The sequence below is a fragment of the Neodiprion virginianus genome, chromosome 2 (assembly GCF_021901495.1).
Source record: "Neodiprion virginianus isolate iyNeoVirg1 chromosome 2, iyNeoVirg1.1, whole genome shotgun sequence".
NCBI lineage: Eukaryota > Metazoa > Arthropoda > Insecta > Hymenoptera > Diprionidae > Neodiprion > Neodiprion virginianus.
The window spans coordinates 29,066,576-29,081,028 of NC_060878.1; the positions used below are offsets into that span (position 1 = coordinate 29,066,576).

At 37.6% G+C, this 14,453-nt stretch overlaps 1 protein-coding gene across 2 annotated transcripts in view; it reads right to left on the reverse strand.

The window, feature by feature from the left end:
- LOC124297570 (transcription factor Sox-14-like) overlaps window positions 1-13,237 on the reverse strand; it is a 92,068-nt gene extending 78,831 nt beyond the window's left edge. Inside the window, exon 1 of one of the 2 annotated variants that reach the window (XM_046748738.1) lies at window positions 13,130-13,237. The gene's annotated coding sequence lies outside the window, so the exon portion shown is untranslated. Of the gene's footprint in view, window positions 1-2,477; window positions 2,641-13,129 lie in introns of those variants that run through there. The other variant, XM_046748737.1, reaches the window with a different exon arrangement.
- Between the last annotated feature and the right edge of the window lie 1,216 nt (window positions 13,238-14,453).

The following is a 14,453-nucleotide window of genomic DNA, read 5'->3' on the forward strand; positions in this document are numbered from 1 at the left end:
ACTTGGAGAAATTAAAATATCGATATTTTTCAACGATATTTTACGTACTCGATAAGAGTGTATAATAATTCCAACTGTCAAACGATAAACTGAAAATAATTCGATTTAGAGAAAACCTCGAATACTAATATCAAATGCAGTTTTCTACCCTAAGCGTATCGTTGTAAAATAAATGTAATTTTGGAGTTATTATTATGTATTTTAGTTACACAATTATAATAAATATTCTATATGGTAAAATGTTATATGGAATAAAGAATTCCAACGCTAAAGTTACAAGTCTAAATAAATAACTCAAACTGAAGCGGATTTAATGTTTCATCTTCCAATTAACATATTTATCGATATTTGAGCAGCAATATATTGATAATACCGATATGAAGTATCTGGTATTTGAAAATCTACAAAAATCGAACCTCCGTCGTTTTTACACATCATTTTATATATATATATATATATATATATATACACACACACAGACGTACACGTGCATACATGTGTATATTCGACGATAATAACCATCTAGTAAAACTTTAATCGTTGATACTCGCAACGATTATGCCCACATTGTACTAATTGTACGTGTACGATGTAATACATAAAACGTACGTACCGATGCTAAAATATCATTTTCAAATGTTACTATACGATCTTCACTGCGATGTAAGGATAATTATTATAATTATCATTATCGCTGTTAATATTATTGTAACACGGATACAACCGATACAGAGGTTTTATCTACGCGAGCTATTGCTGCGCGAAAGATAAGATTGTGACACTATTTCTCGCTCTCTTTATTTCTCTTTATTTCCCTTTACGTCTCTCCGAGGGAATTCATTTGGTTACGCGTTTTTTTAAACTTACACGTTCAGAAGTTCACTTCGACACTTTCGCGATAAATTATTCGATAATTTCATCTCATTCCCTATTAATCGTTACTTTTTATTATCACAAGTACGTAGGTGTGCGTTTTCCAAAAAAAAAGAAACAAACGAATAATGTTAGTATGCATATATTCCAAAATACGTACTTAATGAACCATACTTTCAAACATACCCTGCATACACAACCTCTAATATGTATATAGACTATTCTTTGCATTACATCGATGGCAAAAAAAAAAAAAAAAATACACGTCCGAATAAATCAATATTTAAATACAACAAATTTTTGCTATCGAGTATCGAGTACATATGCATTATTTATTATACACGCGTATTTTTATACAGATCTGTACTCGTTCTAAAGTATTATATATAATAATATTACATGTATTATATGTATATAAGACCGTGTGATTATTATTCCGGTAGTTTAAACACCCAACCGTTATTAAACATAGATATACTATAGGCCACCTACCCAAATGCGACAGTCAACCTACACACCGGCAATACCTATAACGTAAATACATACAGCGTATGTATCTACACCAACCTGCCTATACGTGTCTGCTATGCCGTAAGTACATAATGCCCTGTATACAGGTACCCACACACGTGTACAATGTGTACATACATTTTGTTCGCGAAACGGAAGTAAATTTCGCACGATGCTGGATGTGATGGCGGGAATACCGGCGTATCTGTACATATACGACTGCAATTCAAGTCACACCCTGTTGCATGCGATACGTCCGAATAGCGTGAAGATCGGAGCATGTGTGAGACAATCATTGCTAAAGATTCGAATTTTTGTTGAAAAGACGGGACGAAATTAAAAAAATTTAAAAAAAAAATAAACGCTGCGCGAAATATTTTCAATTCTATTATAGATATACGCGTAAAATTGAAATTTAAGGTGATGCAGCAATCTTACATTTACCGACCGAGCAAACTCACCCTTTTGTCTTCCTATGTAAAAAAAAAAAAAAAAAAACGAACGGAAGGTGTTCAAATTTCGACGGTGGATCGCTCGTATATTCCGAAAGTCGTAGGAAAAAAAAAAAAAAAAAAATAACAATTTTACAGTTTTTTGACACGTGTTACTATTTCCACTTTTCCCGAATTTCAGGGGCCAAAAATTGCATAGTTGAGATAATTTCCGCAATTCCGAAAATAATGAGTAAAAATGAGCCATAGTGAGACTGTTTTCATGGTAGGACTGCTACGTGACCTTATTAAACAGCGCACGTGTCGGTTCATTTCTAAATGCGAGAAGTTCATTGCCATGTAATTCGGTTGTGTAAATTTACAAATTTTAACAAAATTTACAATTCTGACAAATACCTAATCCCTGAGTAGGTCTGTTTATAGTTATAACCATGTACCTATTAACGATCAAAACGTCTTTTTCTTTTTTCGTGTACCCCGAAATACAAAAAAGAAAAAAAAAAAAAAAGAAGAAGAGAAAAAACCTCGATCTATTCGTACAGTAAATAAAATCTCTCGCCACTAACCGAATAACAAGATGCCACGCGACCTTATAATATAAAATAAATCATTATTAACTTGTTGTTAATGAAGACATAATACCTTTTCAGCGACAGCATGTTCACGTCACACGTATGCAACGGTACCTTCTGTAGGCCTGCGTGTAGGTGTAAGTTGCCGTTTCTTCTGGATGATTGTCGTCGTCCGCATTACACACATTATACATACGTTTACACTTTCGCGAATTTTCCGCGCGTATCGTGTCCGTCGAATGAAAAATGGAGGAAAGAAGAAAAAAAAAAAAAAAAAACAATAAAAAAACAATAAAAATTAATATTTGTAACCAATACCGCGCACCTGCACTGTGAGACATACAACGTACAATTAATTGTATCCGCAACCGCCGCGACTGTACAATAATATAATATAAGAATCGTCGCGAAGTTTTAAGCACGAATAATCTGCGAATATATTATTATGTATTTATTTTATAATCATATACTTAGGTATGGTATAATGCAGTTAACCGTTGTGCGTTTCTGTGCGTGTATTTAAATTCATTCCGCGTGATTACACAATATCCGCATTGTTATACATATAATTATAATGTATATATCCGTGTTTGTAAATATTTTATTCGCTTTGCATAATTTTCGTCGTAAAAATTTTTCTCTCAATTCTCGTCCTTTTGCCTTCGATAAATTTTACGCGGGGCAAAATATTTTTTCATCCTTCTATGTCCATCACCAAAATAACACTAACGACGATTTTCGCAACACCACGGCGGTAATGAAACGAACGATTGGGGGATGGGAAATGGCTGAGAATTGGCCGGTGGAGGGGGGGGGGGGTGAGGAGGGGAATAGGGGGGGGGGCAGAAAGAAGGGAACGTAAAATTATAACAAAGGAATCCTTCGGAGAATGTATAATAATAGATTACACATATATTATTGACATACGGCGCGATTAAAGGGATTAATTATTAAAGGCATACTTAACGAAATATATCTATAGAAGAAGAAGAAGAAGAAGAAGAAGAAGAGAGAGCAGTAAGGAAGAAGAAAAAGAAAAACTGTACAGAAGAGGAAGAACAGAAATCAGCGAGGGGATGGGTGGTGAGGGGGGGGGGGGGGGGGGGTTTAGGCCGTAGAGGGGGGAGAAGGCGGGGGAAGTGGAAGGGGCGCCACGAGGCTTGCAGGGGAAACGGGCAAGTCGCGAATAGAGCGAAACGCGAATTATTCCTCGTAATATGCTACAAGGTACGCGCGTGCGCGTGTGTGTGTGTGTGTTTGTATATGTTTGTCCGTGCTCGGTGCGTACGTACGCACGCACAAATATCTGCGTACACGCGCACGCACACGCGCGTACAGCGTGCGTACGCGTGTGTATGCGCGCGTTAAATGTTTTTATTACACATGCCGTCGTGGATGGGTGTGTATGTATAATGCGTGTGCATACGTATTCATGTGTGTGTGTGTGTGTGTGTATGTGCGCATGTATATTGTTGTATAGTATAGTACGTACGTAACTGCATATCGCGACTTTACAGGGTTCGCGACGGTGGTGAGTAGAAAGAATCGACGACGAGGAGGACGAAGACGAAGACGACGACGACGACGACGACGACGACGATACGAGGAGAACGACGAGGAAGGAGGACGATAAACCCCGAGTCGGTCGACGGGCGAACGAGGACTGGGACGGGAGTAGTCCGACTCTCGGAGGACCGCCGCCGCCCCCCTCGCAGATCCGCGGCCAAGAGCCTGCCTCTATACTCGTGCGGGCTACTAACTGCGGCGGTATTTGCGCCGAGCGACGACGACGACGCGGCGGAGCGAGAGGGGGGGGGGGGAGGGGCAACGTCGAAGAAACGGCGGAAAGAAGGGCGAAGGGGGAGGGGGGGGGGGGGAGAGGCATAACGACAAACGGCAACGCGTACGTGTGTACGCGACGCGTGCGTGTGTACGCGATATGTCGAGGAGGTCCGAATCTGCCGACGAATTTTGCAAATACAATAAGATATTGCGAAAAAGAAACTTGTAGTAGCGGAACGATGGGAGAATAAAAAAGGAATATGTATATATATATGTATATATATGTATGTATATACCTAAGATGACTATGACGATGATGATGGTTGTAATAATAATGATAATGAAATTTCGCGCAACAAGTGTGCATGATTTTTAGAACGATTTTCTGCGAAAACTGTAATAATAGGTATATATAATATATGTGAATATATATCGAGCGATTTATATAGAGATCGTATATATATATATATATATATATGTAGGTAATGATATTTTACATACAGGCGAAATTTTTATTAGCCACGGTGATAATCGTTGTACGCGTGTACAGAGAGACAAACGAGAAAAAAACACGCACACACGCGCGCGTATCACGTATACGTAGGTATTTATATCCGCGGTATGTGTGTACCTAGATGTATCCACGCGGAGAGAGAGAGAGAGAGAGAGAGAGAGAGAGAGAGTGAGAGAGAGACATGGAAAGAAAATGTATCCGAGAGGGTCTCGCTCTCTCTCGCGGAGGCAACGCCAATCGTAAGCGACTACAAAATGGCCGCAGAATCGCGTCGAATTCGCGTCATACCGTAGAGTGTGTAACACGTATATATACACACGCATGTATGGCCGCATATGTAAGGGGTATAGTATAATAGACGCGTTGTACAGTTTATATGAATGCGGTAATTTTTGTAGAATTTTTGACGATCGATGGAGATGATGTTTTTTTTTCCAAACGTTTTTCGTCAAATTTCAATTGTCGGGTGTTTACCGATTTGTGGGGTGGAATAACCGAGCGAATATCGCTGCCCGAGAATTTATATCAGCGGCTAGAAGCTGATGCGCAATAACGTCGGTGGCCTTCGGAATGGCCGAATCTCTGGCTGGTCAAATGGACGCCTAAACACGAACGATCTAATCAAAATTCAGAAATCACGCGTCGCACGATCGACCGACGCAATAATAATTTTCAAAAGTCGCATTCGGCCCGACGGTAGTTGAGGAAAATGCACTTGCACCGATTTCCGTTCCTCTCAATCTCCCGGGTGTCGTCGATACGCTCGATCCGATTATACGGCAGTTTTACACCGTTAAATTGTGAATTTATATGCATTATTGCGCAACGTGATCGCCTCAAGTATGGGAAAATTTGAAAATTTTCAGTATTTTTAATTTCAGAATCGCCCTATAACGGTATATAGTATAAATTTATCTATACGCGCGACGCGGATGATTGCAATGTGTACGAAACACCCATTTTTTCATATCAATTTTTCCTGTTTATCGATACTCGAGTGAAAACAAACGAACAACGAACGATATAAAAAAAACGCGGCACAATGTCATCTAAAAACTGTCGAGAATTTGATGGGTATAGAAAAAAGGAACGACTCCTTTTTGCATGTTGAACGGATTATAAACTGAGAAAAGAGTTTATTTACCGTTAAAAAACGTAAATATTTCGACATGGCGAAATAGATGTTTTGTTATTATTATCAAATTTTTTATTATTGTCAAATAATGATCGATAGAAATTAATTAATAGTTAAAAAATCGTATTTGACTCAACTAAAAATTTGATAATAATAACGTAACGTTTATCTCACCGTCGTACGTCCAAATTTGCGTTTGTTAACAATAAATAAATTCTTTTCTCGGTGAAATTGTGTCGGAACGCATTTTTTTCAGGGTGAATGTAAAAATTAAAACCCGACGCGGTTGTAAGCGGATGTAATAATTCCGCCTGCAGCGACAAACTGCATTGATGAGGTTAACTGGACGCAATGAAACACAGACTGCAGGGAAACCCGGCGGGGATTTAGGAATTGAACCGGATATAATCTCCGTAACCGGGATTCTCGAGACGAGTTACGAAAACTTTCGCATTCCCATTGGCGAAAATTATCTGCACGATCCTTGTTTCGTGTTGATGATCGGGGAAGATTTAATATAATTATTCTATTTTCTCCATATTTTTTTTTATTTTCGTATTTTCCCGCACACGCAGCGCTAAAGACGTTATAAAACGACACTTTTTTACAGGGTTACAACCGCGATATAAGTTCAAAGAACGCATGTCTGATAACACCTGCAGAGACTTGAATATAATCTAGGTGGTAGTAAAATATAAGTAAATCCCTATCGTGCTGCGGTGTAACTTTTCCTCGAAAAAATACCATAAACTAAATAATAATTAAGCTCGAGAACGTGTAAGAGGTTAAAATTACTTATTATACTTTCAGTGTAACGACAAGGTTGCAAATTTATATTTTTCACTCCTGCATTACTTCAACACCATAAAATTCGCTTCGTCGAACGATCTTCGTAGCGGACACAATATATATATAATTACTGACATATGCTTGTAATAAAAGTTCGCGTGTAATTGGTTAACTAAAAGCTATGATTTAACTTTTCGTAGCGATCGGTCAACATTTAAATAAATTACATGAATTTACTAGGCATTTACTGTACAAAAGAGTTGTCAATTTGCGAAATAAGGTTGCAAATATACAAATTCGGTGCAGCGACGCGAACTACTATGTATTTGTTTTAAATTTATAATGAAAATTGTTGATATTACCAAAGTTTATAGGAAAAACGCAGAAAATTAATTTGAATTTACTAAATTGTTTAGTAAATTCATTGTATTTGTGAATTGAGTTAAACAGTAAGTGTACGATGAATTCAATTTTCCGTATAACAGGATAAAACTTCCAACGCAGTGTAAAAACTTCCATAAAAAAATTTTCAACAGATCATATACGCGTTAGAATTTAATTTATAAGGTTTATACAGTGGAAAGAATTGAACCGACGCTTCAGTTCTGCAGGAATGACGAAAAATTCTTGAAAACCGAGTCGCTGTATAAGTTTTCCACCAAAGAATTATCTGTAGTGGGAATGATAAAATGGTCGACTAATGTCCAAAGGTAAGTTCCGCGTTCATTGGAGCAGGAAAAACAACGATTCACCCATGAGCCATATTTATTTCTAATGCATTATCAGTACGCAACGGTTCATCATTTGGAATAAGATGGCGTATGACTCCGATAACTTTACCAAATTATGATGTAAAATGTATAGTTGATTTCGCACATACGATGGAAGCTAAAGTTCAAGTAATTGCATCATCTGCAACGAAAAGTTGTTACAGACGATGTTTGACAGGGTGTCCAGTGCCAATGACGACGTGTCAAATTCTCTGACTGGAATAAATATTTTTCCCGGACTCATTTCAACCTAACTTTACCAACAAACTCAATTCTTTCAAGCAAATTAGTTAGAAATTAGACATCAGATGTTTAAATCGTGATTTAAAATAGTCCAATTTTTCTTTCAGTTCAATTTTGAATAAACGCAATTACCAAATGTATCAATAAACATTCCAACTTAAAGAAACTTCCGGGAAACTCGGATTAGCCGTTCTTTCTCAACGTGAAGATAGAAACATCGATTTGAGAGTATTAATTGTTCTTAATACATATTTATATTTTTCGTAAAGTATTTTGCGCACAAGATAAGATCTTTTATGCGATCCCTCTTGCAAATGGAGGATTCGTTGTACCTTCGGGAGTTATTTTGCAATATAAATTCAAAATTCTATAAACAGAATGATAATGCCGCAGCTGGATATCGTTTACAAATAATTATAAAGCGATGAAAATGGCAGGATGTGCAAAATAGATTTCACTGTTTTCTCAATTTTTCAATTCTCGTTTGCGTATCTACATGTATGAAAAATTCTTTGAAATTGGAAAGAAAATTTTGCAAAATTCGGTGTAAAATAATAGCGTGTAAGTATACAAACAACGATAAATTATAAAGACTACAATGCAACAAGCATATAATGTACAACATCTTATTACTAGGGCCCGGATTAACATGTAAATACATATTTTTTTATTTAAATCTTTTTCAATCCTGAATCGGAAACGAAATTCCTACATAAAGTACGATGCTTCGAGCCAGAAAATGCAGTTTCTATTTTCTATAATTTTAAAAAAATATTTTAGTTCTTCAAGTCTATATTATTCGTACATATAATTTGTAATTTTTAATACACATTTATCCGGGCCCTATTCATACAGTACACAATATGTACCTGTTTCGAATTCCCGCACGTTACATACGTCTAAAATCTCAACGAACAAGAAAACTACGTCTATACCTAGTTCCGTATCGAATTAAGCGATATAGTTAGACGCTTAAACAGCGATCGTGAACAAAATGACGGGCGTTCACAAGACCATGACACCACCCGACTGCCCGATCATGCGAAGAGAGCGCCGATGTATAATTACCGGTGACTAATAAGGAGAAAACGCGGTGTGATAAGTTATTCCTGTTAACATGCAGCAGCCGCTCGACGTTTGCACCGTCGGTGCAGGTTGCCGATAATCGAAAAATCGACGAGGCTATCGTTAGTAACGTTTAAAGCAACGACACGTTGGGTTAAGATCGTCGTCGTTATTGCACAATTTAAGAATGTCTTTCGAAGGTTTGGCTTTTCCATAATAACACTACATACTCTGTCTGTACTGCACTGAGAAAAATTTCATTTGTTACAGTAACTAGAAAAATTCAGTAAAACAGGTATCGTTAAAAAAAACTGTTCGAATGTTGTTGGAATTACGAAAAACGAGGTACGCCTAACCATTTTGCGCTATCGTCGATACTTTTTTGGTAATTGCAACGCGAAATCAGTTTGTGAGGTTTACTATACTACTTTAGACAAACAAGGCTTTAACGTCAATTTATTCTTGCACAAGCATTAAATTTGCGCAACAGTTACGAGAAAATATAGCAACAGCGATCGTAATGATAAAGAATAGTAACGGATAATAGACTTTCCGGTAACAGCTATAAAACTAATTTTCATTTTCTAACTAGAACTATATTTTTCGATCGTGGTAAAGAATGAAAATAGTTAAGAACCGAGCGATAATCGGAACCAAAAATTTTCTAAATTTCGGACATTCCTAAAGGTGCGATGTAGCGATTTTTCCTAAAGATGCAACGTTATTGCGATAACGTTGCTGACTTCATCGTCGTAAATAAATGAACGGTGCACCATGTGTACGATGCAACGAGGATACACGGAGAGACGCACAGATATTCATACCAGATCCACTGCACACGATGAAGATAAGGAGCTGTGCAAGAGGCTTAGGACTAAACCGGGATATCCGCAACCGCAGCCGCAGGCCGATGCTCGTGAAGCACCCAAGTCTCAAAATATCACAGACGTATAAAATGGTCGTCGCTCGCCCCGCGACCACGGTGTGGAAATAGAAAATAGAAATGGATTTAGAAATAGAGTCAACCCGCCACGCTCCGTGTCCTAGAATTTTATCAAACTCGCCCGTCGCTGCCATATATATATATATGTATGTATATGCGTATACGCATATATACCTACATTTACATATTATACTGACTGCATGTAATTCTTACCGTTCATAGGCAGGTTGCGTACACGCAAATAAACGCATATATTTAGAGTATCTAAAATATCTTAAGAACTCTGATGAATAAAAAATGCCTACGTTGTAGCATTACTGGATCTTGATATAATTGATCAGTTGGTTTAAAAAAGTTTTTGTACGATGATAAAAAAAAAATTGAAAAACTATTTTGTATAATAATAATTTCATCAAACAAGAATATATATCGTTGATTTTGTAAAAACATTTTGTATATCACTACCCATTTAGTTGTGAATGCATTAACAAATTATACTTTAAAGTTTATATACTGTTATTATTATTTCCTTTTCTTTTTCAATTTCAATTTTATATCAACCAAACCTACACACAGAAGTCTGGTAAGTAATTACATTGTTAGGTGCCTTAGTAGGATGCAATGTATATTATATCTAGTTCCTAAGTATTGCATATTATACTTTATGTCATTTATATGATTTGGTTTAGGCCAAATAAAAATTAAAATAAAATATACGTATATATATATATATATATATATATATATATATATATGTATAACGTTCAGCGACTATTCATGTATTTGATAAATGATTGCCGGTGCAGGCCAGAAGACTCGGGGCGAGCTATGTGTTGCTTTTTTTCGCCTTTCCGCCTCTTCGCCTTTCCACGCTTTTTTACTATATATACTTATCCGTGTCCTCGCCACGGCAATCAAACATCGGTATGTAATATAATGAGTGGGCATCGTTGCAAGCATAACGTAAAACGATGTTGTAATGAAAATCCGTTTACCGAATGCCATACGAGGTAGAACTCGATAGAATTCGAGACGGATATTATTTATATATACGAGTGTAAAATATATTTGATCGTTAATAACAACGAAAATACTGCAAATAAAGTATTCATAAGATATGAATGTGAAAAAAAAAAATGTAAATATTAATTATAATACGAGGGAGACAATTTATTGTACGGGTAAAAAATTGTACGAGTATTCCCTTTCGGGAAATATTTATCTCAATTTCATTGGGACACACACGGGGTTATTATTTTTTCCTCGTTAGTCGAGGAAGTAGAACGTGATAGTGGGTGATAAAATGATAATAAATATCGCGGAAGCCCTTCGCGGAGAATGTTGGAGTATATAAATGTATGCTTTTTTAGCCCGACCGCAAGATTGGCAAATTGTTAGCAGCCAAAAGTATAATAATTAATACGTCAATCGGAGAAAATTGTATCGGGTTTGAAAAAATATCAAGTCTAGACTGTGCCGCTGCATTAAAACGCTGCGTGTGTAATTGAATCCGAAAGAGGAACTTAGGTGTTGTGATTAAAAATCTAATAACAGATACATCTAGAAATAGACAAAATTCAAGTGGGATTTTAATATTAAAGTAGTCATAATTGTAGACCTGGACTTGCACCCTCTGCCCGTAAATTCATCCATCAAAAGCTGTTTCCAATGATTTAAAAAATGCGCAACAAAACATGCCAAACGAAAAGAACACGGGTGCAGTCTATGCTTATAAGCATGAATACCAGCTATTGGAGAAAAAGAACGAAGAGAGACATTACCGGAAGTAAAGCTGCGCCGCCGGGCTGATAGGTCAACAAGAGGTCACCGCTCTTTGAAGGCCCTACTGCAAAGCCGCGTGTAAGGCGGCTAGCTTGGAACGAAGGAATTCCTGAGCCGGAATATCTCGGGAGAAATTCCGCGACCTGACACCGATTTGACCGAATTCAAGTGCATATCTACCTCGAAGGAATTAAAAATCAAATTTAAAATCCCTCCTTGTCCTTTTCTGGAGGTCTTCAGGAACCGAAACGTGACGTTTTTTCACTATTTTGCGATTGAAATTGAATGGGTAAAATAAATTGTGCAAATTGTTGAAAATTTTAAACGTCCGATTTTATTCTTTTAATGCTTCGTTATATCGTCATTAATTTTTTTCCTAATTCCATGGGTTTAATAACGTTGCTGAACAAGCAATACGAGTTTCAGTTTGACCGAAACGTTCTACGTGACTGTGAGACATGACAGTATTTGTACAGGTATGTATATGTATATATATTAGGGTGGTCCTCATTTAGAATGTTGACGAATTTATTCCGGATCACCCCACCAAATCAACTATAAATAATTGAAAAACAATTCACAATTTTTTTCACATTTTTATACCAACTGTAACCCGTGCCTGTAAGAGGAAGGATTTCCCAATTTAAAATACACGTGTTTCGGACACGTTCTTAGTGAATATTTTACTGTAAGAGTAAAAATGTTCGAAAAAATCCATGAATGTGAGGTTCTAATGAGCATTAGTGCTACTATCTGAGAAAAATTCACATCATCGTACCAGGTAATATAGACAATTGCATTTCTTGTAAATAAAAAGAAAAAGTCAAATTTCTAGGGTGTGCAATTCGTCGAGATTGGTTGGTATGATGATGTGAATTTTTTCTCAGATAGTAGTACTAATATTCACTAAATCTTCGCAATTACAGATGGATTCGAAAATCGTCACTCTTACAATAAATTATATGCTGAGAATGTATCTGAAACAGGTGTATTTTAAATGGTGATATCCATCTATTAACAGGCACGGGTTAGAATTGATATAAAAATTTGAAAGAATTAGGAAATTGTTTTTGAATTATTTATAGTTGATTTGGGGGATGGTCTGAAAAAAAATCATCAACACCCTAAGTAAGGATCATCCTAATATATATATACATGTAATATTTTTTCCCAGAAACGTAACCTAACTTTTCCTCGAATTCTCCGATGTCAAATATTTCGTCGTTATGATTTTACAAACTGTAAGTGATCATGGCAGAGGATCGAAGAATGTATAACTACAAACAGCCTGATCCAGATTGAATTTTGTGTTAAAAGAAATCAAATCGATTCAAAATCACAATCGATCTTTCGTCTTCAGCGCGAATTAATATCGAGACAAAAACATTTCAATTTAAATATAATTTCCAGTGAGTGTAAAGACGACAAATAATAAATTTCGACGCCTACGGGTATTATTCTCAATTCTGGTAAAAAAAAATGAGCTTACAAAACCCAAATGCAATATTGGAATTTGTTGTTTCGGGCGTTGCGAGTATTTATAATCATATAATACACTTTTCAGTGACAATAAAAATATTGTTTGCCTTGATGGTCATTACGTAGCAGTAAGTGTAGTATAAAATCACATCTAAATACATGATACCGAGTTATAACTAAATGCGATATACATATTATTATCATCACAAGGGATACTCACCACATTTGTTAGGGGTCCTTCGGAATTCGAAAGCTTCACATCGCGTCGACGCAATCTTCAGCAGAAAGGGCGGCGGTGAATTTTAAAAGGGGGGGGGGGGGGGGGGGGGGGGGGGGGATTCAGGCTGCGTTAATACGTGTTTATTCGTGGGCCTTTGATCGTTGTTATCGACACTCTTATTCACGAAAATTTCACTGCCGAAGAAGTTCAATTCCCTAAAATGCATTGCAGATATGTATTGTATGTAATATAAATAGCACCTGCGGTGGTCTTCATTTTCGATTAGCCCAATTTTTTCTTCCGCACTAAGACCGATTCGAATCGGTCATCTTCATTCGTATACCCATAGCTTCCGGTTTTGACTTTGAATGAATCGCGAAACGAGAAGCCGGAACTCACGGGCGCGCATATCGGACATGATCAACGACTGGCACACATGCGTGCATCGTATTTTTGGGGTTAAGATAAAGGACGTAAGCTGCACGAGCGACAAGTAAAACTCGGTCAAGATCGTAAATTATAACATGAACCGTTCTTCCAGTTCTAAACAGTTGAGTCGCTGTAGTAGCAACGTACTGCCGGTAACGACACAAATACAATACAATAACGTTGAAATTCAGGGGAACGATCCACCGGAGTGAACGTTGCCGCAAGATCGCCGGCGCTGTGATAAAAACAATAACGCATCGCAAAGCGTAACGGTAATACATAGGTATACCTATACGTATCGATGAAACAACATCGCATCGCAGCTTCGAAATTTCGGCGGGAAGAATTCAAACGAGCCTCGATAGTCGTAAATTATAAATTCACAATTTCGCGATAATCACTGTACCGTTGTATTAAACCCGGCAAATACAGACGACGGACAACGACGTCTAATCGTGGCGGTGCATCGCCACAAACGACGCGATGCACGATCGTAGACTGCAGCTGTCGTCATCGGCGTGACCCGAACATGCCGCGCCTGCCCCCACCTTCGCAGCTTCTTTCTAGGTATACGAATGCGGCTGCAGCGACGCATCGCATCGTCGCCTAGTGCATGCAACCGAGAGACTTACGCGTCTACACACGTAGACGCATACATGGATAAATACGTACCTGCGGGGTGAGTGGAAAAAAGGGAGCAGCGCGGGTCCGTTCGTACGTTCGTTCACTCGGCTAGCAGCCCCTAGATTCAACCTCGTTACGAGTTTTACGAACGACGATCAGGCGATATTGTCGCCTTCTACGAACGCCCCCCTCCCCCCACTTCTCAGCCACGTTAACGGCCTCGTGTCCGTTCATTCATACCAGTTTCACCCTGTACTTTGTCCTCCCTCCG